The following is a 27,107-nucleotide window of genomic DNA, read 5'->3' as shown; positions in this document are numbered from 1 at the left end:
GGAAGGTAGTGCCTGAAGAAATCAGAGATTTTTTTAATGTTTTTATTTCTCTGGAAACACAATCTCCTTCTACAGTGTAAGTTTCTATTTGGCCTGGTTTGGTTTGTCTTTCAGACATTTGAATTTCAATTACATTTTTATGGGCCATGTGCTTCAAGGACTTTATGGTTGACTCCGTGAAGAGTTATTACTAATAACTGATCCATCATTGATGTGTTTCTGAACATTTTTCTAGAAGTCAGACTCAGAGAAAGCAGGATCATGCGAATTAAGTATTAAAGGAGTGTATTTATTATTCAGGAAACCCGTCTCTCTACTCTGCTAATAAAATAAAATTTCTTTTCTTCAAGAAGGAAAGATATATTCCAGCTCATTCCTCTTATTTGTAAGTGTGAATTCCTTTTATATGCTGGACCATCTTAAAGTGAGGATATCACAGAAGATGGACTTGTACCTAGAGGAAGTTATAACCAAGTTCCCTGGGGAGTCTTTGTCATGGCTGCTTATGAAATAGGAGGATGATCTTGACTTGGCCAGTAACAGATAGATATCATGTCCAAGACCAGAGCTAAACATGCATTCACGTGGGACAGGAGAAGATGAACACATATGAATATTAAGACCTACCAACACTTCTCACTTACAAGTTTCTGAAGGGGTGGGATTTCGTCCTGGACTGGGTCAAGAAGGAAAGGCCAATTTCCTTCTCTGATGTGAATGTGTGGCTTCTAGGAATTCCAGCAGGAGCTACCCTCCTTACCCCAGGGTCCAAGTCCATAACTCACAGGATTTCTGTTCAGGCAAAGCCCGCTGAGAGTGGGAGTTTCTAAGGAGGCAACTTTACTTCCTAGAAGTTGTTAGTTACAGAAGTGAACACACCCACCGACCATATTGGGAATATCAAGATGCCTAAGAAGTCAACTTCTCAATTTCAAGAGTCATCCAATTATATCATTTGAAATAGATCCAAGAGATTTTGCATTTTTTCCTTTTCCTCTTTCTACTTAAACAGCCAAGGAGGCCAGAAGGGTCAAGAATTCCATTCACAAATGACAACTCTTCTTCCAGTCTCCCTCAGTGGCCTATAACCTGGAAGACAACTTCTTGTTCCATGACCCAACTGCCTACGTCTTCCACCCCCTGCAGGTTGTAGATTTCAGCCTGGTTGGTAAACAGGTATGGCACTGAGTGACATGTCCATTGAACATGACATCATCATTTACAAGACGCTGGCAGTGGGATCCAGACAAGTCATCTGGAATTCAGAACACACTCCCCCATAGGACCTGTCCTTCTATTGCAGACCTGGCCTGAACTTGGGAAGCAAGATCGATGGTATAGGTGCTATTCCAGCCCAGACTGCCCTCTTCTCTGCAAAATTCAAGGAACTGGAGACGCCATATTCCCCACTGACCCGACATAGGAAATGTTGTCTGTCACTGATAGAGCGAACTCACAGACAATGTCTGAACTGGGATTAAAACACACCAACGAATGGTGGGCAAGTGTGGTACAAATTCAATAGCTGCAATTTATAAAAAGAAAGGCCATTGCAGAGGGGAAAGACTGGGGACTCCAGGCATCTGAGTAGAACTTGAACTTTTACCTTTAAAAAGGATCTGTTTTTCTAAAAAAAACCAACTCTCTCAAATTAGTTGGGTCATTGTTCCTCAGGAGTTTTATTCCTCTATGGGGAAATTTTCCAACACACAGCATTACTTCTTTTCATCCCTAACTGTGATGCCTCTTGCTAATTGAAACGTAGGCCTTGTGGTTTCCAGAACACTAATTGGTGATGGTAAAACCTTTACCCATCATAAATTATTTCATTGTTCAACAAGGATGTAAAATAATTAATTGGCTATTTGGCAGATAAGTTCAGCATTTGCGGGATCTGTTTTATAAGAAATTTTATTGATGAAAATGTGTCTAAAGCTTTAGCAATGCACTTGGCTTTTGCTTTTGGCTGCAAGGAGACAAAATCTTAAAGCCAAAACCCTCCCCAGGGCATGAGGCAAAGTACAACTTTGCATTTATATTCCTGCTGTAGGTCATTGGGGGTCTCCTTTTACAGACAATTGGCAAAGGTTTTCAGTGGCTGTTTTATGATCCGTTTTGATTTTGTATATGAGCAAATCTCACATTTCAGCCTCCAGACATACCCATGTTTTACCACAATGCCCTTAAATGATTTTTTTAAAGAAGTTGCATTAACTCTTAAAATGGACAAGAATAAATAGAGGACACCATAAATTTTTAAGGTCGAAGTCATGGGCATCACAGGCTGACTTACTTATTGTTAGGCTGTTGGGAATGGGGGTGTGTGGGGTGTCTTTTTTTATAGACACAGAAAAAATAAATGCTCAGATTTATCCTCAGCCAATATACTTGGCTGCTCTGATGCTACGATTTTTAGGAAATTAAACTGGGTCTTTGTGAGACCCATCCAGCCAGCTCAGTCCAACCGATGTCTCAGAACAAAACCCCTGAAAACGGATCGTTTAGTGATGAATGGAACACAAAGAACCAGCCTGGTATGTAAGTTCACACTTGGATAAATGATCACTGGCTTCTTCCTCTGAGAGCCCCTTTGTGTCATGGACAAAGCTGGCCCACAGGGACACCGCGAAGTGCTAGTTTCTTGAATGTGTGCTTCCAGTAAGCACTCCATTCTGTTTCAAAGACAGCGTCGGGGCAGGCACAAGGGATAGAGGCCATGCTTACTCCTTGAATGTGGGCCATTTCCTGAAACAATGGGTGTTTCTAATAAAAGCTTCCCGATTAAGATGCCTATTCCTGCATCCAAATGTACTCTTCAGATTTCGCCTGATTTGGGGGAAAATGCTGCTGAGGAGCATATCCAAAAACTGCTAACAGAGAGGTTACACATTTGCAGAAATAATTTCCATTGTATTGTAACTAAGACCAGAAGAACAACTGGGAAAATGGCTTTCAGGCATAGAGGTTGACCCTGCCTTCCTGCTACCACAACAAAGTTCTGAACACATTTCCATAGAATCTCTTCTTCTCAAGAATTCCCCTGGCTACTGTGGCTCAGTGGATTGAGCGTCGGCCTGCGAACCAAGTGTCGCTGGTTCGATTCCCGGTCAGGGCACATGACCAGGTTGCACGCCAGGTCCCCAGTTGGGGGCGCGAGTGAGAGGCAACGACACAGTGATGTTTCTCTCCCTCTCTTTCTCCTTTCCCCTCTCTCTGAAAACAAATAAATAAAATAAAAAAATAAAAATATTTTTAAAATAAAATAAAATTAAAATAAATAAATAAATAAATAAATAAATAAATACGAGTTCATAGCTTGGCTTCATGGACTTATCTTGACACCATGCAATTTCCTTAGAGATTTTGAAAAATAATGACTATATTTTTTAATCTCAAGGAAGTGGAAAATCAATAAAGAAAGTACTACGATCTCTGGTTCTTTTTCACAGCACGGTGTTTACAAACTTGCAGGCACCTTAAATCTCACTGAGGGTCACATCGAAAGAAGGGGCCCCTGCCCCTCTGGTTCTCACTGCTCAGACATTTGAATCCTTCAACTGTCCCCGTACCTGTGAGAGGCTCACAGGTCACACTGTCTCCCACCTTGTAAACTACAGCGTTGTGTGTGTGCGTTCTTCTCTCTTTATAGTGAATTGGATACGCTTAAGAGAATTGTCCCTAAAAGATCAGTCACATGTACCAGGTGTTGAGGTTGAGGCTCTGACATAGTGGGGTTGTGGGGGGGGCGTCTATCAAAATATGGGCGACTTTTCAGCCCACTCCGATCTAAACATCACACAAATGAATTAGGAAAATTATCTGTTTTTTAAGGTAAACTTGGATTACTTCTTGGTGGCAAAGACAAAGGGTTTAGTTTTGCTTTCTTTTTTGTTTGTTTGTTTTTTGTTTGTTGTTGCTTTTTTGGCTAGATAGAAATAGACCCTTTTTAAAAAGAAAAAGAGAAAAAGCCTTTAATGGGTTGTATTAGTCAGGATTCTCCAGAGAATCAGAACCAACAGGAGAGAGAGACAGAGAGAAATGAAAGGTGGGTAGGTAGATAGATAAATAGAAGAAATTCAGGGAAAAGGTTGATTTTAAGGAATTTGGCTCCCACCGTCCTGGAGGCTGGCGAGTTTGGAATCCATCTGGGCAGGCCAGCAAGCTGGAGACTCAGGCAGGATGTCAATGTTGGAAGATTGAGGCAGGATTTCTTTTCCTGGAAATAGGCAGCGTTTTTTGGGTTTTTTTTTTCCCTTTACTTTTACAGCTTTCATCTGATTGGATGAGGCCAGCCACATCATAGACAGTGATCTCTCTTGCTTATTTATGGTCAACAGGTTGTAAATATTAATCCCATTTACCAAGTTCCCTCACAGCGACAGGTAAACCAACGTCTGACCAAACAGCTGGGCACCATAGCCTGGCCCAGTGGCTACATAAAAGCAGCCGTCACAGAAGTCTTGCGTGGGTTTTACAAATGAAGCTGAAGGAGAGAAAAGAATGGGAAAGGAGTCCAGGAAATCTCCTGCCCTCCTTTCGCAATTGAAGAGTGACAAGATTCAGGGACCTTAGTCAACTGTGCGGTAATCTTGACCGTCAAGATTTGGGATGTTGGACGGAGCAGACCTGAGTTATAACGACAGGAAACACTTCACCAAGAAAGGGGAGCGCAGGAAATCACTCTTCTCCTCGGCAGCTTCTGCTGCCCAGAGGTAATCCTCCCGGGGTGTCACTGCCTCTGCCCAGGGCTTCGGGCGCATAGGAGGGACAAGGGACGGAAACAGCAGCCCTGTGGCTGTGACCAGACCACACACATTAATCATTATAATGAGGGCAAGCCAGTCAGTCTCTGTCAACTTCTCAGTCCATCAACTTCCAAATATTGGAGCAACGCCTTGGATGGGATTGATCATATTTTGGTGAATAAATCAACTTGACTAGTTCACTTAGGAAAAAAGTTTGAAATGTGCTCAGTCTTAGTCATGGGCTGCTTAGGTGTTTTCCTTTCAAATGACTCCTCACAGAGGACAACCTCTTTCCAGCATGTGGGCAAAATGACACCGTTCCCTGAATAAACTGCTGCCCTGATTTTTCTATGAGTAAAATACTATAAATTCAAATAACCTTTTCAGAGCATTTAAGGTGCAGGAAATGAGTCATAGAAAGGACCTCCTGCAGCTTCTGGATTTTGGGGAAAAAAATTTTGAAAACCCCCACTAATTAGTGGGAAGGTAAACTTGAAAAATCTGAGTTGAAATTATTTTGAGAAGAAATATCATTTATGACTTCTAGGTCTTTCAAGTCTAATGACCTCCAAGTTTTTCTTCATCTAGTTCTTTTGTGAATGTGCTGTGATTTTTTAAATACACGAGAATAAAATGAAGTCACGGACATGGAGAGGGAAGCTGCTCTGACGGGGTCGCGTATTATGCGTTAATGACTTCCTGTTTTGTTGATGTTTGCTTATGAGCAGAAAGCTGAATAGGAAATGTTCTATGAAAGCAAATATTAACATTTTTAGTTGGATGTTTGCCTATTACTCTCTTTCCATTGCGCATGTTAGACTGTACTTTGTAATTTGAAATTGGAAAGTTCTAATTAGTTTTCCCACGAGGACAGCTCAGTATTCCAGAACTCGAGGAATTTGTCCCCCGGGGAGCTCTTGACAGACTTCTTTTAGTTTCACAGAGGCAAAGCTCATCTTGTAAACGCGCCCATATTCGTATGGGTTCCCCCAATGGGATGTGTGTATGTATGTATACATATATACATACATGCATATATTCAGTATGTAAAGGAATTACACATACATATATATAAAGGAACCCACGTTCTCTGAGCTGAAGACCAGGAGACCCAGTAGCTTGCAGGGAGACTAATGTCCCAGCTCCAAGAGAGTCAGGCAGAGAGAGCGAATTGTCCCTTCCTTCACCTTCTGTTCTCTTCAGACCTCCAATGGACTGGACAAGGTCTACCTACCCTCAGGGAGGACAGTCTCTTCTCCTCTTTTCTTTTACAACATTGACACTTTGGGAAAGTATTGGTCACTTGTCTTACATAATGTCCCTCAATCTCAATTTGATCTTTTCTCACGATTAGATTGGGTTTATGCCTTTTGGACAAAAATACCACCCAGGTGATGTCTGACGCTCCTCAGTGCATCACGGCCAGGGGCACACGAGGTCCGTGTGTCTGATAAGACACATGGTCACGTTAACCTGGATCATTTGGGTGAAGTGCTGTCGGCCCGGTTTCTTGACTATAAGTCTCACTTTTCTCTTTTGAATGAATGTATGTCTTGGGAAAGATATTTGTGAGGCTACACAAATATTCTCTTCCTCCTCTGACATTCACTCATTAATTTTAGAACTCATCGATGGTTCTCACCTACAACAATTAGTCCTCTAGTGTTTACCTAATGGTGATTTTCTATTTCCCTCGTTCTTTCTGCATTCTTCTGTAAGATGTCTTCTCCCCATGCGCATGTTTATTTATTCAGTCAATTTATATCAGTATAGATTTTTGGATACTTATTTCACTCATGGGGCTACAATGCAATACTATTGGTTTTGTTGCTCAAGTTGTCCTGGCTTTAGCCAATGGGATCTCTTTCGGTTGCCTGTTCTGTCCTTTCAACAGGACCTCATTTAAAATGAGGTTAGTTTTTTTTCAATTACAGTTGACGTACAATATTACATTAGTTTCAGAGGTACCACATAGTTGATATTTATATAACTTATGAGGTGATCACCCTAATAAGTCCAGTACCCACCTGGCACCATACATAATTATCACAATGTTATTGACTCTATTCCCTGTGCTGGACTTGACATCTCATTGGCTATTTTTATAACTTCCAGTTTGTACTTAGTCCCTTCATCTCATTTGTTGGGTTTTTTTTTTTTTTTTTTTTTTTTTTTTTTTAGCATTCCCTTGCACTCAGAGAAATCATTTGTTCTCTGCTCATCTTATCCTTTCCGGTCCCAACCGCGGAATCAGCCACTTCCTCGAGGAGCCCGGGTCCCCTTTATTGGCCAATGGTAGTTAGAAACTAAGACCTGGATACTGAAAATATGTATTTTTTTTCATAGGAAGTTCAGAAAGTCACTCCTCGGCCTTTAACTATTATCTTCAGCTAGCCACCCCTACGGTTAGGTTAGTATCACACGATTTGTGCTGTTTGGAACATTTACTACTGTTTCCTAAAATGAGTGTTTTCTCCTTCTGCTGCAGCTACACTGTCCGTTCATTCAATCACAATTCTGCTGGGGCCCTGCCTCGGCGATGGGCGCCCTGGGTGACGAAATGGACAAGATGTATTCATTCAGTCACTCTGGGCGAGATCGGGGGCAGGGGGGTGGGGTAGAGAGAACGTCTCAGGATTTATCTTATCTAACCTGAGGCCTGATGGATGAAGGGGGTATAGTCTCAACAAGAGAGAAGTGGGGTAGGAAGGATAGAAAGAGAAACCATTCTAGATGTGGATAAAAGCCACATCCCTCAACCTGAAAATTAAGGGAAGCGGCCTGTGGAAAGACTAGGGGGCTGGCAGTGAGAAGCAGCAGAGGGGCCAGCAGGTCGAGACGGGCTTTAAGAAGCAGATCTGAGAGCCTGCCCTTATTCTAACAGCTACTGAACACCACTAGCTGCGGGACAGTCTCCACTGGGAGGTGACGGGATCAGATTCAGACTGTAGACAGATCTGCAGGCTGACCTGCGGAGCATGGACTCCAGGGGAACTTGGTCAGCGACTGTTTTAGCAATTAGGTGACATGACGCAAAAGAGAATGGAAGGAAGTGAATGAATTCGAGCGATATTTAGGAGGCAAAGTCCCCAGAACAAGATGATTTATTGAATGGGAGAGATGAGAAGGAAGTGGAAGTCACCGGAGAGTACAGTCTAATCGTGGTGTTGAATGTCCCTCAATTTGCCTTTGTCTGGTAGGCTCCCCTCGGCTGGTTTCAGGTTATGCATGTTCGGCAAGAATAGGACATCCATCATCTGTGTCCTTCATCAGAGAGGCCTTCAGTTGGTCTTATTTGTAGTGATGTTAATTTTGATCACTTAGTTAAGGTTGTGTTTTCAGAATTTCTCCAGTCTAAAGGTTTCTTTTATAAGTTTCTAATTAACAAATAATCTGTGGGGAGATGCTCTGAGACTATCTCATTACCCAACACACTTCCACTCGGTAGCTTTAGCATCCATTGGTGATTCTTGCCCAAATCAATTATTCTGATGGTTTCAAAATGCTGATGTTCTAATCCTGTCATTCTTTCTATATTTATTAGTTACCTGACAGTTCTAGAATATAAACAAATGAACAAAAAATAAATAAAGCTTCTTCTTCCCTTTATTAGCTTATTTATATTTTCCAATGTCAACATGAACTCTTGATTATTTTATCCAATGTACTCTCATATATCAGCATGAATGATCATTCTGATGCTCAGGTTTTCTCTGATCTAATCGTTGGAAGTTCACTTAAGCTGCCTTTAGTGGCATTTTTCATATGGACCACTTTCTGAATTTTTTTTTTTTTAACACAAAAGGGTATTTATTGCAGACTTAATGTTTACTTTCCGTGCCCCAGGGCTGAGACCAGCTATTACTCCCATCAAATCCTGTTTCCTTTCAGAAAGGACGTACATTTAGAAACAGATCTGGACACTCCCTATGCTTAGTCATTTTTGACCGTGAGATGCCCGGTCTCTTTGAAAAATTATTCTTGAGGGTCTATTGAGTCCTAAAGAAAAGGTGCATACTTCCAGAAGGAATTTGCATTGGTTTTTATTAACTGTAGAGAGAGTCCCCACTAAGAGTACTTTAGATTAAATTCATGGCTTGAGTATTTGGAGGCCACCCAACTCGTAGGAATACAGCACTGTCTCTTCCCCTGACCCCCTCTGTTAAAATGTCTCACTCAGTGTCTCCAGCAGCTGCTGGGGTTCACTCATTGCTGGCTGGTGACTCCGTTCTTTCCAGTAAACCCTGGGGGCATAAACTTCTCTGTGGCCTGATTTAATTATATTTGGGTAAGAAAAGGGTTGGATGCCCCTCTCTGAGACTGTCGTGGGCCCAAGAGGGCTCTCTCTCCTTTGTTGTCTCCCCCTTTGCTCTTCTCTGGAGAAGGCGCTCGCCTATGGTTTTGCTTATGGTTTTTAATTCAGAGGACCTGCTGTTTACAAGAGTGCCCATAGACTTGAACTTCCCAACACTCTGTCTGAAGTAAAATCAATTCCTTTAGGGAAAGCTTCAAAGCTCTTCCCCACCCCCCTTGGCAAAATTTCTGAGCCGCTGTTGGGGGAACTGGGTGGAAAGGTAGCCTGTGGTCTTGATGGCTTCCTCCCCTGTCACGTACCTTTGCAAGGACAGGGGAGCAGAGGTGAAGGCAGTGGGCACCCCAGAATTCTGTTCTCCCCACATCTGAGCCAGAGCCTCCATCCTAAGAGAAGGGCTGAGCGCAGGAAGGTAGCCCCCTACCTTTCGGGACACACACCAATAATTAAGCCTCTAGGTCTAAGAGTGGAAGGGAATGAGAAATGCTACAACCTGCCCTCGGTAAGATGTGTGCTTCTAGACTGCGCGCTGAGGGGCAGGAAGTCATGTCTACGTGGCTACACCCACCCGGACTGAAGCTTCCACCAGGCTGAGCTGGCAAACGAGGAGAAGAGGGCAGTGAGCAGGTCACAGACCAAGTCCCCTGGACTCGCGCTGTTCCTACTGACATGAGGAGCTCCTCTCGAACCAATATTTCTTCACTTGCTCTATGTTTTTAGGACAATTGCCAGAGACTTTAAATGGTTGGTTGTTTTATTATTATTATTATTATATGTATAGTTTTCCACAGTTAGGCTTGCTTCACAGGAGAGCGGGTCCACAGGGCTCCCCTGCTGCCACTCCAGAACTGGAGCCCCCAGTGTCCTGTGAACTTTCTACTGTGTGTTTGACATAGAAAAGTCATAAATTTTTATAGAGCCAAATCTAGTCGTTTTTTCTTCTGTTATTTCTTCTACTTCTTTTGTGCTTGGAAATTCATCCCCATCCAGAAACTTGACATATAGTCATCTATATTTATATTTTCCTAATTTGACGATGAATTTTTGGTAAACACAGAATTTATGTTACTATAAGATATATGATTGTTGTCACTATTAATTTTTATTCAAATAGCAAATCTCCTAATCTATTAAAGAATTTATTACTCCCTTATATTTTTATTTATTGAGTTGTTACATATACTTGGTTCATCTATATTTTTATATCTATCATACTGCATGATTAGTTTTATTTTTCTAATATATTTAAAAATGTGAAGCCTTCATTATTCTAAATGTTCAAAATTTTCTTAAAATTTTTTCATTATTTATTATTCTAGGTGAACTTTAGAATTATTTTGCTCTCATAAAATTCCAATATAATTTTGATCAGGACCATAACCTATAAATTAATTTGGAAAAGCCTTTTCAAAATAGTTTTGCAGTGTTCAGTGTTCAGTTCTTCAGAAGAATGTAATGTCGCTTCATTAATTTAAATCATCCTTTAAAACTCTTATAAAACTTGAAGTTTTCTTCCTAAAAGTCCACTATATTTATTGTTAAGGTTACTCTTAAACTCAACTGCTTCATTTTATTTTCTTTTTGATTGCTCACATGAACACATTTTTAACATGTCATATGATTATGCCTATTCCACAGGAAACTACCAGTATTTCCAACTGTATCATATCTATCCACCTTAGGAACTCTGAAGGAATTTAACAACTTTTCCGTTAGTTTCTCAAGATGTTGAGGAGTAGAATGAAATTATCTACAAATAACGCTCATTTTCTCTCTTCCCAGCTGCCACCCTCTGCAAGGACCAAGTTGAGATGGCTTCCATCCTATCTGCAATGTTGTGTGTGGAACTGAGGTATTTGGCAGGTAATCGAGGTACAAAATCCGTTTACAGCCGTGCCTCTCTATACTGCGGTTCATTTATTGCAGCCTCACTGTATCGCGGGATTTTGAATAATATTATATTTAATTATTTATCGCAGATTTTTCGCTATGTCATGGGACTTTGCGGTACTGTATGTATTTAAAAGAGCCAAAGGACTCTGTAGTGACTTGTTTGAATTACGGCGACAGCAGGATGGGACGCCAGCAACGCAGCTTTCTTGAGCGGATGCAGACGCTGGCAGGTCCCAGGGCAAGCCCTGCAGGCTGGGTCCCTTCCTGCAAATGAAGAAGGCGGATGGGAACCATTGCTATGCAAATCGAGTTTGCTCGGTGGGGTGCCTTAGCCACTCCCTCCAAGCATCTGCATCAAAAATGTAAGGTCAAACTGGCCTTCAGGAGACCCTTTCTCTTGCCAAAAACGATGTGCATGTACTGAGGGTATAGAACTCAATTTCCTGGCAGCTGGGGTCAAATGTAATGAGAAAGACAGACTATCTGGATACAAAATATCAACGTGGTCCAGGATCAAGTACACCTGGTTAGTATAATGCTATGGCCATGCTCTGTGTTCTAAGTCGGGCAAACCAGGGTTTGAACACCAGCTCCGCCACTCACTAGCTGCGTGACCTTGGGCCTCAGTCATGTTAGTTCAAGTTGCGTTTGATTTTGACCCAAAATATCGGCGGCATAAACTAGAAAACTTTATCTCTCTCTTGTCTAAAAGGGACTAGTAAGAGACTCAGCCTCCTAGTGACCTTGGACTGCGCTGGTGTCCCCAGGCTTCAGTGCGGCATCTTGGGTCTCAGACATCCAGTCGGCATTTCTAGCAGGACAGAAAATCACAGAAGACCGAGTTCATGGGGAGAGCATGACTGTCTTTAAGGAAGGTTCCCTAGAACTGCCACATTCTTGTCATTTATATCCCATTGATCAGGACATTGTCACGTGATAACACCTAACTACCGACGAGGGAGTCTGGGAAGAGTTGTTTTTGGTTCGTTTGTTTGTTTTGTTTTGTTTTTTAGCTCGTCTGCTAAAAGTCAGATTTTATTGGGGAATTAGGAAATCATGGATATTGGTAGACGTTACTTATTTTTGTCACTGTGTTTCACTTCTGTTTGTCTCAATTTTCTCGTCTATAAAGGGAGCAAAATAATAATCTCACAGTATTGTTAACCAAGGTCATATTTGTAAGATATGTAACCTAATTGCTTACACAGGAAGCATTCAATAGACTTGACCATAATTGCCAAAAAATTACAAAAGTAATGTAGTTGACCCCTGAACAACACAAATTTGCACTGTGCAGGTCCATGTGTATGCAGATATATTTTTCAATAAATACTGTAAATTTATTTTCTCTTTCTTATGATTTTCTCCATAACATTTTCTGCTCTCTAGCTTGCTTTATTGTAAGACTACCGTATATAACACATACAATACACAAACTATGTGATAATCGACTGTTTATATTATCAATACATTTTCTGGTCAACAGTAAGTTATTAGTAGTCAAGTCTGGGGGAGGTCAAAAGTCATATACAAATATTTGACTGCAGAGGAGGGGTCAGAGCCCTTAATCCCCCTGGTGTTCAAGGGTCAAATGTATATTCCCATTGATTGGTCTTGCTACAAATATCATGATTTTTCTAATACGTAGAGCATATCTGTGGAAGCATGGTGACTATCAGAACCGTACAGCCATTGGTGAGGGTTTGTGTTGCCCAAGTTCACCGCTGTGCACAGTGAGCAAACTAAGAGCCTTTTCCCTTTGGTACAGAGATTTGCCAAGTGGGTAGTGAACTTCAGCCAGGTCCCCAGGCCTCCTGATTCACATTCCAAACCTCTTCAGCCTTGACCCAGCCCCCTTTTCCTCTCATTGTGGCAGATACAAAGAACTGGAACCCACTGAACTATAATAATTTCCCCGCGCCATACTAAGTGTGACAACAGGACCGGGAAATTCTGCCTGTATAGCACGCAACTTCAGATGGCTGTTTAAGATATTCTTGCCATTTAATTAAAATCTAAGAGGAGGCAGTAATTGAATTTAACAGGCTTGAATTTTAAACTCTGCATTATCTCGGTAGCTTATGTATTCAGTCCCCACATTATTTCAGTGAAAAAGAAAAGAAAAAAAGAAAAGAGAAAAGCCAGGGTAATCAAGTTAAATGCATACATATTCATTTGGACATTCTACTGTAGGAAAAATGTTGTATTATCCAAGAGAAAAGGGGTTTTAAATATAACCATTTTATTGACTCTCAGTATGATGAAGAATTGAGAATTTGAGTTTTTTCTTTAAGAAATGCAGTTTGTTAAGAGAGATTCTCCTAAAAGAGGAACAAGCTTGCTTTGTTATGTAGCCCACAGTTTGAATGAGAGTCTCAAGTTCTCATTCAAGCACAAATTGCAGCTGAGGTTCACCTTTCTCTAGATTTTATTATTAAACATAATAGTGGCTACCATTTACTAAATATTCTTCTACTACTGATATTCAGCCGGGTACTTTTGATACATTAATGTATTAAGTTAATTCTCAGAATAATTATATGAAAGGACCTATTATGGTGTTCATTTAACATATATGCAAATTGAGGCATAAAGAATAGGAGACTCATCTAATATCACACAGCAGGTCAATGGGAAGATGGGAATTTAAACTTGAGGGATTCTGAAATCTCTTACTCTATTACATTATCTTCTATAAATTATTTACATTTTTCTCCATTGTTCTCACCAATTAAATATACCTTCCTAGTATCATAATAATTTTCCCTTGTTGATAGTTTGCTTTATTTTGAATGCATATTATATTCCTAGAATTGGTGATCTCTTTGTGATTTTTTAAGTATATTTCATTGATTATGTTGTTATAGTAGTCCCAATTTCTTTTCCCTTTACTCCTCTCTTCCCAGTACTCCCCTCCCCTCCAGCAATCCCACCCCCCTTAGTTCATGTCCATGGGTTGTGTATACAAGTACTTTGGCTTCACCCTTTCCTATCTTATTCTTAACATCCCCCTGTCTATTCTGTATCAACCGATTATGCTTCCTCGTCCCTGCACCATTTCCCTCCCTCCCCCCTCCCAGCTGATAACCCTCCAAATGATCCGCACACCTATGATTCTGTTCCTATTCTGGTTGTTTGCTTAGTTTTTGTTTTTATTTTTTATATTCAGTTGTTGATAGTTGTGAGTTTGTAGTCATTTTAATATCCATAGTGTTGAACTTCTTTTTCTTAATTAAGTCCCTTTGACATTTTATATAATAATGGCTTGGTGATGATGAACTCCTTTAGCTTTACCTTGTCTGGGAAGCACTTCATCTGCCCTTCCATTCCAAATGATAGCTTTGCTAGATAGAGCAGTCTTGGTTGTAGGTCGTTTCTTTTCATCACATTGAATATGTCTTGCCAGTCCCTTCTTGCCCGCAAAGTTTCTTTTGAGAAATCAGCTAATAGTCTTATAGGCACACCTTTGTAAGTAACTCTCTGCTTTTCTCTTGCTGCTTTTAAGATTCTCTCTTTATCTTTAACCTTTGGCATTTTAATTATGATGTGTTTTGGAGTGGTCCTCTCTGGGTCTAGCTTGTTTGGGACTCCCTGTGCTTCCTGGACCCATATGTCCATTTCCTTCCCCAAATTAGGGAAGTTTTCCTTCATTATTTTTTCACATAAACTTTCAATTTCTTGCTCTTCCTCTTCTCCTGGCACCCCTATGATTTGGATGTTGGTATGTTTAAAGCTGTCACAGAGGTTCCTACGCCTCTCCTCATTTTTTTCAATTCTCATTTCCTCATTCTGCACTGGTTGACTGTTTCTTTCTTCCTTATGTTCCAAATCATTGATTTGAACCCCAGTTTCCTTCTCTTCACCGTTGGTTCTATGTGGATTTTCCTTTGTTTCACTTAGCATAGCCTTCACTTCTTCTCTTATGTATTTGCCATACTTAAGCATATCTCTCAAGCCTGTGGGCATCTTTATCACCAGTGTTTTGAACTCTGCGTCTGTTAGGTTGGCTATCTCCTCGTCACTTAATTCTCCCACTAGAACCTTGATCTGTTCCCCCTTTTGGGCCATACTTCTCTGTCTCCTCATCTTGACAGGCTCCTGTGTTTGTTTGCCTCTGTGTCTTAGGTAGAGCTGTCACACTTGTTATGTTGCAAGGGGCGGAGCCTTAGGTATTCGTCAGTACAGAGCGACCCGTTTCACTATGTTGTGGTGCTATGTGTGTGTGTGTGTGTGTTGGGGGGGTTCTGAGAGGGAACAATACCGCTTGCCCAGCACTCGCCCCTTTTCCCACCTCCTCTACTTCTGTATGGGACTGGCGTCTCTCTAGATATTTCCCTGGATGTCGTTTCCAGAGTGGGTGGGTCTGCGGACATTCTAGATCCGTGCGGGCCCTTTAAACAAGTGGACTCTGCTGAGAGACTGACAGTTTCTTCCTGCACCCCAACTCGCACTGGTTTGCACATTCAGAAGCAATGAGGCTTGATTTTCCCCCCAGTCATAAGCAATGAGGCTTGATTTTCCCTGGTGCTGGGACCATAAGCTGTTTGGTCTGGTCTGGTGCTGGGAGCACTCCCTAGGTATCCTTCTCAACCTTTTTAAATGTGTGGCTGTGCTTTCCGCCAGCCTGCCACTGCTGCCACTGCCGCCACCACATTGAGTCCTCTCCGTCCCGGCTCTGCCTCTCCTACATGTCTGGGCGAGTATTTCTTTTTTGTATCTTTGTTTGTTGCATTTCCATGCAGCTTGATTTTCTGGAACTTCTGGTTGTCTCTAGTTTTCAGGTAGTTGTGTTCCTTCTTAGTTGTGGAGGGAGATGCAGCCTATCTGTCTAGGCCTCCATCTTGGCTGGAAGTCTCTTTGTGATTTTTTGATTGACTTTTTTAGAAAGGAAGAGGAAGGGGGTGCAGGGAGAGAGATTGATTGATCTGTTGTTCTACTTATTTATGCATTCATTGGTTGATTCTTATATGTGCCCTGACCGGGAATCAAACCCACAACCTTGGCTTATCAAGATGACACTATAACCAACTGAGCTACGCAGTCAGGGCTACCTCTTTGTGATTTTTGATCCAAGGGAAAAGACTAAGTATAGGAGAACCTAGATGAGTATATTGTTTTGCACATAACAAACATTTAAGGTATTTGGTTGAATGACTGGCAAACATCTGAAGCCTGATATTTCCCTTTTGGATTTTCTGCCTGAAGAAGAACAGGATAGAAATCCGTCTCATTCACATGAGGACGTGTGTGAAATGTTTTGGGGTTGACCTGCACTGCTTAGATTTCTGGGGCCCTCGAACTCTTTTTCACACTTGACAGCTGATGCTCTGGTGGTGCTTTCCCTCTTACACAGACATCCTCAAGCAACAAAAGTGCCCTATCCAGGAAATCAGTTCTTTGTTAATTCTGCATCTCTGTAGCTCTCATTAAAGAAATCTGCAGGACCTTTTAATCTTCCTTGTCATAATAATCAACATGTAGATGTTTGATGAACAAGAAATATTAAAAATACATATCTGCTTAAAAATATAGGTAGGATACGTGTATATATGTGTATATGTCTGTGTACACCTGTGTATTCTAAAGTAAATGTATTTCTGAAAGACAAACTTAGCATTTTATTGAATAGTCAAATAGTAGCTTTAGACCATTAAGGCTCAAGTGAATGTTAAAAAATGAAATGCAAAAAATTGTGAATGTTTTAAGATTTTTGCCACCCCCCTCCCACAAGAACCAATTCTTGCCTCCTGGGGGGGGGGGGTACTTCCCCTGTTGAGAATGCCATGCCCTGGATAGTGAAGCTATACTTACAAAGTGATTTGAGAACCTATCCCTCTCTCACTTGTATAATTCTTGCAGCAACACACATATACGATAGAGCTTAACATTGAAATTATTTTAAATTAAAAACTATTTAACATTTGTTAATATAGTTACAGAGCTCGATATTTCATTAGCATGAACTTGCACTGCAAATAAACAGGAAAAAATAAGTATTTTCCATCCTCTGCTGCATTCACCACCAGGAATGTGCTCATCCCCTTCAAAGCAGAGTGACTGCAATGCCTAGGCACCTGCAGATCGCCTTTCCTTTTGTCCCTGCCTTGCTGGACCACAATGGTTCTCAGATTGGAGTGAACAGGAGAACCTCTGTATGGGAGTGTACATACAATATCGTATGTACTCTCCATTATAAGTTTGTGAAGGGCTTTTTCAAAGGTAATTTTCGCTATACTCAGTTTTCACCTTGCGCGCTGATTTGAGAGCCTAACTATTGTATAGTTCCACATAATTCTGTGCATTAGTCTGACAGTAGCCGAGTCTGTATTCAGTTCGGGGCACAATGACAAGCTTTTCTAGAAAATCACAACCATGGCATGAGAAAAATGGTTACATTAACTGGAGACAGCCTGGGAACAGAAAGCTTCGGGAAGCCCTAATGACTGTCCTCAAATGTATGAATAAATAGCAGGAAGGATTAAGTGTTAAAGCAAACCAGTTATGACGAGTTCAGGTGCCAGTTCAAACCCTGGGACCTTAGGAAGCTTACATAACTGATCCATGCCTTAATTTCCTCATCTAAAAATGCGGCTATTAATAGCATTTACTCTATTCTGTGGCCATATTGTCCATGGAGTTAAAGAGAAGATTAAATGCGCGCGCGCGCGCGTGTGTGTGTGTGTGTGTGTGTGTGTGTGTGTAGTGCTAAAAACAGTGTTAGTTCCAGGAGATTGGTAATAATAATTCCAGGATACAGATGGCTAATTTCAGAAAGGACTTCACAGTGTAGTGAGTGGCCCTTTGCTGGAAGCAACCAAGCAGACACGTCTGAGTATCTGTCAGGAAACTGTAAATCAGGATAGCTCCTAGGCTGGGGTCGGGGGGCAGGGGGCTGGACTAGATGATCTCTTAGATCCTATCAGATCCCTGACTCAGCATGGACACTGAACCAGCTACCTAATTATTTCCAAGCTTGAGCTCCTTGAATATTTGGTCTGAGAGAAGTTGTTTGCGAAATCGACCCATAAACAAAACCCCACACAGCAGGGGCCTGAAAATCTTCCCGGTGTGGTCAGTGATGTGATGTCTTCACCCCTGCTCAGCCTCTCAGTGCCACGGTGGAGCCCGGGGACCACCCCCCTTGGTCCTTACACTGAAAATTCTTTGTTTACCACCCAATGAGTGAACTGCCAGTTCCTTCTGAAAATAAGTCTCAACCTTAGATGGACTGTGTTTTCCTTGATGCTAACAATAAGCAGCCTTCACTACTGAGAAAGGGACTGTATATCAAAATCCTTGTTGTGATAAAGCTACCCAATGTCAACACAGCATATTGAAAGCCACAAACCAAACAGCCTTATTTAAAAGCATATACATAGCTCCGAATAACTGGGGACAGGCAATTATTTCTGCTTAATTTGTAAAAACTGATTGGACTAGTTATAAATAAGTCACATAAATGTGGCCACAGACAGAAATTTTAAATAAGCCCAGTTCATAAAGGATTAATGCAATGGTCTTTTCTTGATTTATTTTATTTTATTTTATTTTTTTGCCTTTCACCTTCCTTTCATCCTGGGTGACTCCTATTACCTCTTCATTAAAGCTCCCTTTTTCCCCTGACTCTGTCACTTGCAAATCTCCTTATACTTCCCTCTTTTAACGGTATCATGTCTGTTTTGCTGGTTTCTCCCCCTCCCCACCTTCCTCTTCTGGGCTTCCTAGGTTTCTACTCTTCATACTGTTCTCCCAGTGAACTCATCCGTTTGTCTTAGGCCCGAATGCCATCCGTCCCTCTCAAGCTGTCTGTTAAAGCTCCTTGGGCGGTGATAATGAGAAAAGGACCAGGAAACACCTTGGTAGAGCGTCGCCCCTGATCTGGACACTGTAGGAATGCGGTTCAAAAGTGCCCATGGTGTTGGAGACTCATATTTCATGCATTCTGGATTTCAATGACATGAGCCGGTCCTTCAGAAGAAATCTGACTATTGGGTTGTGAAGACACGAGCCCTTTTCCTTTCACCTAACATGGTTGATTTTGCATTATCCTGTCAATCTAACTTAATGACAGACATGTGCGCGTCAGTTGATTGATCCGTTGAGGACTTTCAGCTCAGGCCTCTGGCCCAGACACCAGGTGGAGAATTCTACTCGTCCTAGCCCAAGGCTTCTGCTGAGGCCCCAACCAAATAGGCTTACCAGAAATACTGTTTCTGCTCCCTCGCCTTCACTTGACTGCTCCTTCTACTGAAATTCAAACAGCCAACTAACTTTGACTCTTCTTTTTCTCCTTTATCGTAACAGTTTCCCTACAGCCAACGGGCCAGAATGCACCACTTACTCTGCCCATAGAATATCACTCCCCTACCCTCTCCTTTGTCTTCACAGTTAAGCCTTAGCAATCAAAGGTCTGGGTTACAACAAAAGTCATCTATTTTCTCTGCTCTGGCCTCCTCCTTCTCAAATCCAGTGCATTCACCTCCTAAAACACTACTTTGCACCAATTCATTAATTCCTCCAGTAAATATTTATTGGGTCCCAACCTACATGCCAGGAAGACACTTGAGGGTGCTAGCCACTCAAGAGGTACCCAATAAATCTGTGTGGAAAATTTGTAAAATTCTTATATTTATTTAGATTTAATGAATATTCTTTGAGCAACTTGACACTGCTGATTCTTACGAGAGGGGGATTGAGTCAAATGATCCGGGTTGCAAACTTTCTTAGCATAACAGTGTAACATATTGAAAATTGTTCCTCAGGGGCCACTGTGAGTACCTCACAGAACCGTATTAATGCTTCAATGTCCCCTTCCAGTTTGCCATGGTACAAAGCACAAAGTCAAGGGAATGTGAGAGGAATAAAGACGTTCTTATTCTTGTTATTTATTTGCCTGGCCCATACCTCCACATGGGGTCAAGCTTACAAATGAAAGAAGTATGGACTTGTTGTTTCTTAAGACTCATCAAAAAAGCCTTTGACCAAAAATATATCACCTCGTGGGCCAACCTCATAGTGAAACTCACAAGTTAGTTTTTGGAATTAAAACATCAAGAGCTCAGCCTAAAATGTTATTAGGGAAATGACATATTAAACCATGGTTGGCCTTTAATTTCTTACGACCAATTAAGCTGTGTTCGACAACACTTGCGTTATTTTATGGCCTCTCCCACATCTTCTCTTCTTTTCCATCCCTGATGCTGTCACCCTAGGTCAGACCCCGTAGGGGCAGCACATAGGTTTGTAGAGGCGGAGACCTGAGCTTTTCCAGGGTGTACCATTGTGACAGACCACATGGCAGTGCGTCCATCATTGTGATGCTTGATCACTCCAACAAAAACTTTCTTTCATTCTTTTTATCCTTTTCCAACTCATCGCCATTCTCTGAGTCCTAGCCTAAATTCTGTCTTCCATGAAGTCCTCCCAGACTATCCCAGCTCAGTCTTCCCCCTCTCCCCCGAACTCTTTCAACAAATATCATGTCATTCATCCATTTGGCACATGTCATTTGCAGAATTAATTTTTATGCACATATTTTACTTTAAAGAGATCGTAAATTTTCCAGTGACAGGGAATCTACTATTATTTTTGTATTTTTCTTTAAAAACCAGACTATGTTTATTTTGAGAAAACCCAGGAAGCTTATACACTTAGGAACACCTTTCTGTGCTTATAATTCAGTAATTGATTTAACAAAACAAAGCAATGCATATAATTGACACATTGGCCAAGCCAATGGAAAAAATATGATGGCCAAGGACACAGAGCAGAGAACTTCCAACTGAAGATGGGTGTGAGACAGACAAATTGACCAGAGAAACTTCTTGAACATGAGTTGCTGCTAGGAAGACTACATTACTTGCGTTGCTAAATTGGACAAGTTAACGGGGGGGGGGGGGGGGGGAGTTTATTGACAAAATATTTGTTGGGTGCTTACTCTATACAGGTACTGCAGTAGACCCTGCATTGTTCCCCATGGAACTCATAATACCTAAGGAGCCTGTGACTACTTTTTTTTCCTAGAGTTTTATGGGCTCTCAATCTTTCTGAGTTTAGCCAAGCTGTGTATTCAGACATTCACCATCATCACTGAGAAAGTGAGAGATTTTTAAGCCAGTTTTATAAACTCCTTAAGGGTTGAGACTAAAAGCTGCCATGTAACACCGTAAAGAACAGAGAGGAACAACTTGACTGAAATTTGGAACTTTGCTAATTTATGAGGCCCAAAAGGAGCCATCAGTCTCCAAGGACAGATTGGAAGCGCCAGGCATGGAAAAACCTAGGCTGCAACCCTCACTCCCACTCCCACTGGCCGTGAGACCATGGGAAAGACACCCAATCTCTTTGAGCCACATTTCTCTGTGTATAAAATGCAGATTCTGGACTAGACATTCTCAAAGGCAACGTCTGCTTCTCGTGTCCGATGATTCTGGAATTGCTACCGGCTGGAATTTAACACAAGGGCGCTCTGTCTCGGAACCCTCCCATTGGAAGTGAATGGGGAGCCAGAGGCCTTCCTTTAAGATGAGATTCCCAGGAAGTCAGGGCAGAGTGTGTCCTCCACAGGCAGAAGAAGACTGTTTTTCCTCCCCTGCAATATGCTCCACTCTATCAATTTTATAGAGAGAGCTAGAATTTGATGAAAGCCAAAAATAGCTTGTAACACTTGCAGAATCCTTTAAGGTATCTTCTTGGAGTCCTCAGCAGCAAAGACAGACGTCCATGGCACCTCTTTAGTGGCAAAAACACTGGTGTCTGAGTGCTTGCAAATGCCCTGCTCTCTGGGAACTCCTTAAACCAAAGGGAAGCTCATGGTCCAACGAGGCTGCAGGGAATGTCCCCATGTAACTTCCCTGGATTTGAAAAACAGGGATGCAAAAACTGAAACTTCTGCTCTGGAGCTGGCAGCAGAGTTGTGGGAAAAGTTTCAGATGAAAGGAAAGTCAGTGAAGATTGGTCTTTTGGTCTTTTGGGTTTTCATACGAGGCAGAATTGACTCTTCCCTTAATGAAGGATGGCTGGGGGAAGCTTAGGAGATTCACTGGGTTGGTTTCATTCTCGTCAGCTTATCTAAACCAGATCCGAATGATCTAAGCCGTTTGGGGTTATAAAACGGGACTGGAATTCTCAGGGCAGACGTGTAAGATTTCCAAGGCTCCCGATTTCTTGTCATCCTTCGGCAATTCGGTGCCAGCAAAACCCAGCTAATAGAATCTCATGATCCAAAATTAATTCGGAAAAATAAATAACCGGCCAGAATTCTTTAACCTAAAAAACAGGGTGGCAATTGAGGTTGGATTTGCGTTTTCGGCAAAGGTTCATGTCAGTCTTGATTTTATATTTGTGGATTTGTTCAGGTCTCATTTCTTTTTGGACAAATAAAAATTTGATATATTTAAAGAGGACAACGTGATGCTTTGATATATGTATACATTGTGAAATGATCACCACAATCAAATTGACTAGCATATCCCTCTTCAGGTTTAATTTTAATGAGGACAGTTTTGGAGGCCGGTGGATGTGTCGTGGGTGATGGGCACCAAGAAAGCCATATTGGGTGCTGGCCCCAGTGAATGCTCCTGAGGGTCACCGGGTTTTAGTCTGAAAACGCCTTTAATTATACTCTTCTCTGGCAGAGCCCAGAGGAAGGGGATATTTTTAGAGATAAGGTTTAGTTTGTGCCTTTCCGGACCCCAGTCCACTTTCTTCTTCCTTCTCTAAACTATAATATTTTCCAGAAAATTTACTTTTAGAATTAGTAGTCTAACTATTTGTGTTCCCTTGTAGTTGCACGAGAAACAGTCAAATAGAAACAAATCAATTCAGATTTGTATTTAGCAAGAGGAAGCTGAGGTGGTTGAAATTCACATACAATATGAAATTCATATTCAATTGCCATATAATGCATTACATTATATTTACTATGATTTACATAACAGTGAAGGTCTTACTTTTAAATTATGTTATAACCATAATTTATTAATTTAATTGTTAATGTTTTTAAATGACTAAAGAGAGGCATAGGTTTATTTTTGTATTTTGAAGTAGCAATTTTAGCCAACAATTATGTTAATTTCCAAGTTTATTTCTTAAAAAATATTTCAGCTCTAATAACAAATTAGGATGTACAAATTTGAATTCTTATTTTCAAAGACTTATATGTGAAATAGTGTGATTCATGTTAGGAAAAAATATGGGGAAAATGTAACTTTTGTTAACATACATAGTAGCTGGCTTGTTTTTTATCACATTAAAACAGCATTTAAATTATATGTGCTCTATTTAAGTTAGGTTTAAAATAACCATCCTGACTTACCTAATCCACCTACATTTTAATTGCATCTTAATTATTATCCAGATTAAGTATGTTATCTCCTGTAACTGAATAAATAAAACTATGCTTTTGTCTAGTTCATAGAAACTCTCACTCTCTCGACAAATTCATACTCACACCTTAGCACATACACACTCACATGTGCGCATATGCATCAATCCATAAAATTCAAACAAGAAAATGCTGCTTATCTGACTGGCTTATACTCAATCTCCCTACCCGAGAAAGGCCATGATATAAAGCAATATTCTCAAGACATCACTCCAAAAGACATAAAGAAAAATACAAGAAAATACAAAAATGACTGATTCGCTCAAATATTGGAATCTCAGAATTTTGTGGCATGAGAGACAGAAGAGAGCATTTACCTCCTGTTTCTCGTTTGCGTCTCATTTAAACTCACCCTTTGATTATCAGGACTATAGTTTGGAGCGGTTTTGTGGGAGTCAGCAGATAAATTTTACCAAATTTTGTAGATATGAGAGTGTCAACTTGGCTATTTGTAAAATTCTAAGATTCCTTGTTGCTTTTGGGGGAAGGGGGCACTACGGCTTTTGTCTCATATTCGCTTGTTTCAGAAAAGATGCCTGAAGTCACTTAAGACGTTGTGTTTGGTTTTATTTTATGGTCATTATTGTTTCCTCCTTAGAAGGGTTATTCGTCATTTATGCTTGATGTTTTAAATACTTAATCAGCATATTTTAATTGTATGAATCTCTATTTACTAATAATACAAGCTGCAAAAGGGAAAAATCTATAAATATCAGAGAATTTTTTTATATCTGGAAAATTTTCTCTTTCTTTCTTCCTGAATGGAAATAGTTATTCGGGACTTGAGTACCCATGAATTGCCTTTTAAATTTGCTAGGAATTCTCTCCTGTTTTTATTTTTATGCTAATTTCTTCTGAATTCTGAGACTGATTCTCAGTTGATTGTCTATTTCATTCTTTAAATTCTTTTGTAATTTTGAGTCTGCTTTTTAGCATTCTAAAATACAATTTACTTTGATTGTTGTTTTTGTTTTGAAATTTTCTTATTTCTGCCTGCTTTGAAATAGACAAAATGTCCTCGTTGAGAATAAGATGTTCTCTAAATACTTCTTATACTTCATGAAATAAATCACTTTCTCTCAAGAAATAATGTTTTGTTTTTCCCTCATGCTGCAGGAGATTTTCAAGGTCTCCTATTTATTTTTTGGTTTACTCATTCGTGAGTAATGTCCCAAAACGCCGGTTTAAAACCATGTTTAATATCCTTCTCAAATATAGAAAGAGGCGCATGTTAGAAAACAGTATGTTTAAAGGAATTATTCTCACCAATGCCTGGCTGCTAGCCATTTCCTCTATAATAATCTGTAGCTGGAGAACCAGCTGTCCAACGGGTTGAACACCAATGTGAATTCTGTCACCAGCAGTACAAACGGAATCTATTGAATAGACCTACCTAGAATCTTGAGCGTCAGTATAAAAGGAGGGATAAGAGGAACGCTCATGAATGCAGTGTGTGTTCCCGTAGAAGGAGAGTCTGGTCCTTCTCATTGGCTCCTAGGTCTTACTACAGAGGTGATTTTCCCATGAAGCTTGTGGAGGTTAAACTTCAAGACCTCACCCTTGCATGAGGCCCCTTCAACGCTGGCAAAAGTTCCTCACATGGTGTTTCATATAGTCAAATACTTTTGCAAAATTAACAAAGCTGAGATATTTCCTCCGCTCTTCTTCTCCTCATGTCAGGTGACAGTGAGGTGGCTCGAGGCCGCACCTAGAAGCTCAAACCCTGTTGTTAAAATGGTATATAAGCCCCCCAGGTCAGATGCCTCTTTGGATGTTCACTTCTTTTCTGTAAAGGTCTCCATGCACATAACATCTTAGACTATCAATATCAAGTAAAATATGTATTCTTTTTCTCCTATTCATCTTTTTTGTCAGTTTATTCACAAGCTCCAGGGACTGAAACTAAGAGGGCAGAGAAAATATTTTCCCTACAACATTAACTAAGTTGCAGTGATTATGTAAATATAGTTAAATACATAGTTTATGATGTGCAAATTAAGATTAAGCATACAGTGTATGACCATGGATTACAGAAAATTTAATAGGCTCGGCTAATTCATTTAACAGGGCCAAGCAAGGATCGCTAAGTACATATGTACATATAATTGGCTTCTGATCTACAGTTCGGCCTTGTACCACCTTGAACATGGATTACATCACTACGTCATTGGCTATAGCACTTGAGTAACTTGAAAATAACCCTCGCATTACTCCCAAACAAAGGCCAAGCTTGTGTTAGCTCAGAAAGGGCTATTATCACAGGAAAGGCGGAGTACGTCTCTGCAACGTGAAGTTAGTCATTCTCTCAACCTCTTAGGGATTTAGAGGAGCCAGCCCTCATTTTGACATTGGGTCCTCCTGAATAGTAATAATCTCTGTTTACTTTAGAAGAAAATGTATTCCATATGTTCCAGAATCATTTGTACCTAAATCACCACATGGGAGACATAAATAAATATTACATATACGTACGTATAAACATTTTGTGATGTGGAAGAGACTACTTTTATCTTGAAAATGAACAAGTTTCATTTTGATCTCTGAAAGGGGAAAAAAGAAGCTGTGGGTTCTCTGTCTGGTTTGGCTACTCATCTATGTGTAAGCTCAGGCCCGGGGAAGGTGTCCTCCCTTTGACCTGGAGTCATGGCAAATCCTTCTGGATAGAAGGAAGGAGTTTAGCCTCCTAGTCTCGTGCCCTTGAAGCCCAGTAATGACCAAGAGATCATATCTGCACCCTGATTCAAGGGCCAGAACCATATATTTAGTCCAAGAGTAAAGAGACTCTGTTCCTCTCCTGACCCTGCTGCTAGCTTATCATTTCACCTGGTTTCCCAGCCCTCGCTAGATTGGCTGATTCTCAGTACCTACTCAAGAATCATTGTTGAGTGCATGGATGAAGAGTCGCGGGCCCAGGTTAGGTGTCCTTCAAGCAGAACAAGATGGTGGCTTACGAATGGTTGAGAAGCCCAGTGTCTAGCACAGGCCTGATACACAGTGGGTTTTCATGAGTAGGGGATAAAAGGATGCGTGATTGAATTAACGGCTTTCATCTTTGATGTCAGCACGCAGCCAAATGGGCGTGCCTTGGCTCATTTCCTGATGGCAAAAAAATCAACATGCTCACTCCTGCGTCCTGTCCTGTTGGACATCTTATGACATGCTTTGGAGAGAAGCAAAAGTTTGCCACTGAAGGGGTGTGTCAAAATAGTGATTCAGAACGACCTGTAATAATAGCCTCCAATGGCTACATAAAACCAAAAAAAGCACTTCACTTAAATGACCACTGACTTAGGTGTAAATCCTTCCAGTTTCTGTTGTTACACCTTCCTGCCTACCTTTCTTATATAAATAACTATATACATAGATGCATAGAGACAAACACGTATATACTTTTATTTTTTTATACAATAGGGATCACTCAACACTCAATACTGTAATACAATCTACTTTTGTCCAGTTAACACCACATCATTAAATATTCTTCTGATCTATCACTTTCTAATACCACAGAGTGGGCATTTGGGAATTTATCTAACCCTTATAAGATTGTTTTCAATTTTATTGTTCTGGACATTGTTACCATGAACCCGTTCCTAACTAAGTGCTTGTCCCACACCAATGATTCTTTGAGCTACTTCCTAAAATGTGGTGGCTGCTATATTGTAACTCTTTGTCCATGTCTAAGTCACAGGTGGTATCTCAATGGTTTGAACTTAGTTTTTTCATGACTTGAGATTCAATTATTTCTTGTTATCAGTTACTTGTATTTTCT

General features: G+C 40.8%; 1 long non-coding RNA gene across 1 annotated transcript in view; it reads left to right on the top strand.

Annotated features, from left to right (window-relative positions):
- The window catches only part of LOC149992327 (uncharacterized), a 118,562-nt gene that overhangs the window by 64,213 nt on the left and 27,242 nt on the right, over positions 1-27,107 (top strand). The window contains exon 4 of the long non-coding RNA XR_016508307.1: positions 10,840-10,920. This is a non-coding gene — a long non-coding RNA (uncharacterized LOC149992327). The remainder of the gene's footprint in view (positions 1-10,839; positions 10,921-27,107) is intronic.

This window comes from Furipterus horrens, unplaced genomic scaffold (assembly GCF_987537825.1).
Source record: "Furipterus horrens unplaced genomic scaffold, mFurHor1.1.pri manual_scaffold_15, whole genome shotgun sequence".
NCBI classification, from domain to species: domain Eukaryota; kingdom Metazoa; phylum Chordata; class Mammalia; order Chiroptera; family Furipteridae; genus Furipterus; species Furipterus horrens.
This window is presented reverse-complemented; position numbering and strand designations above follow the sequence as displayed.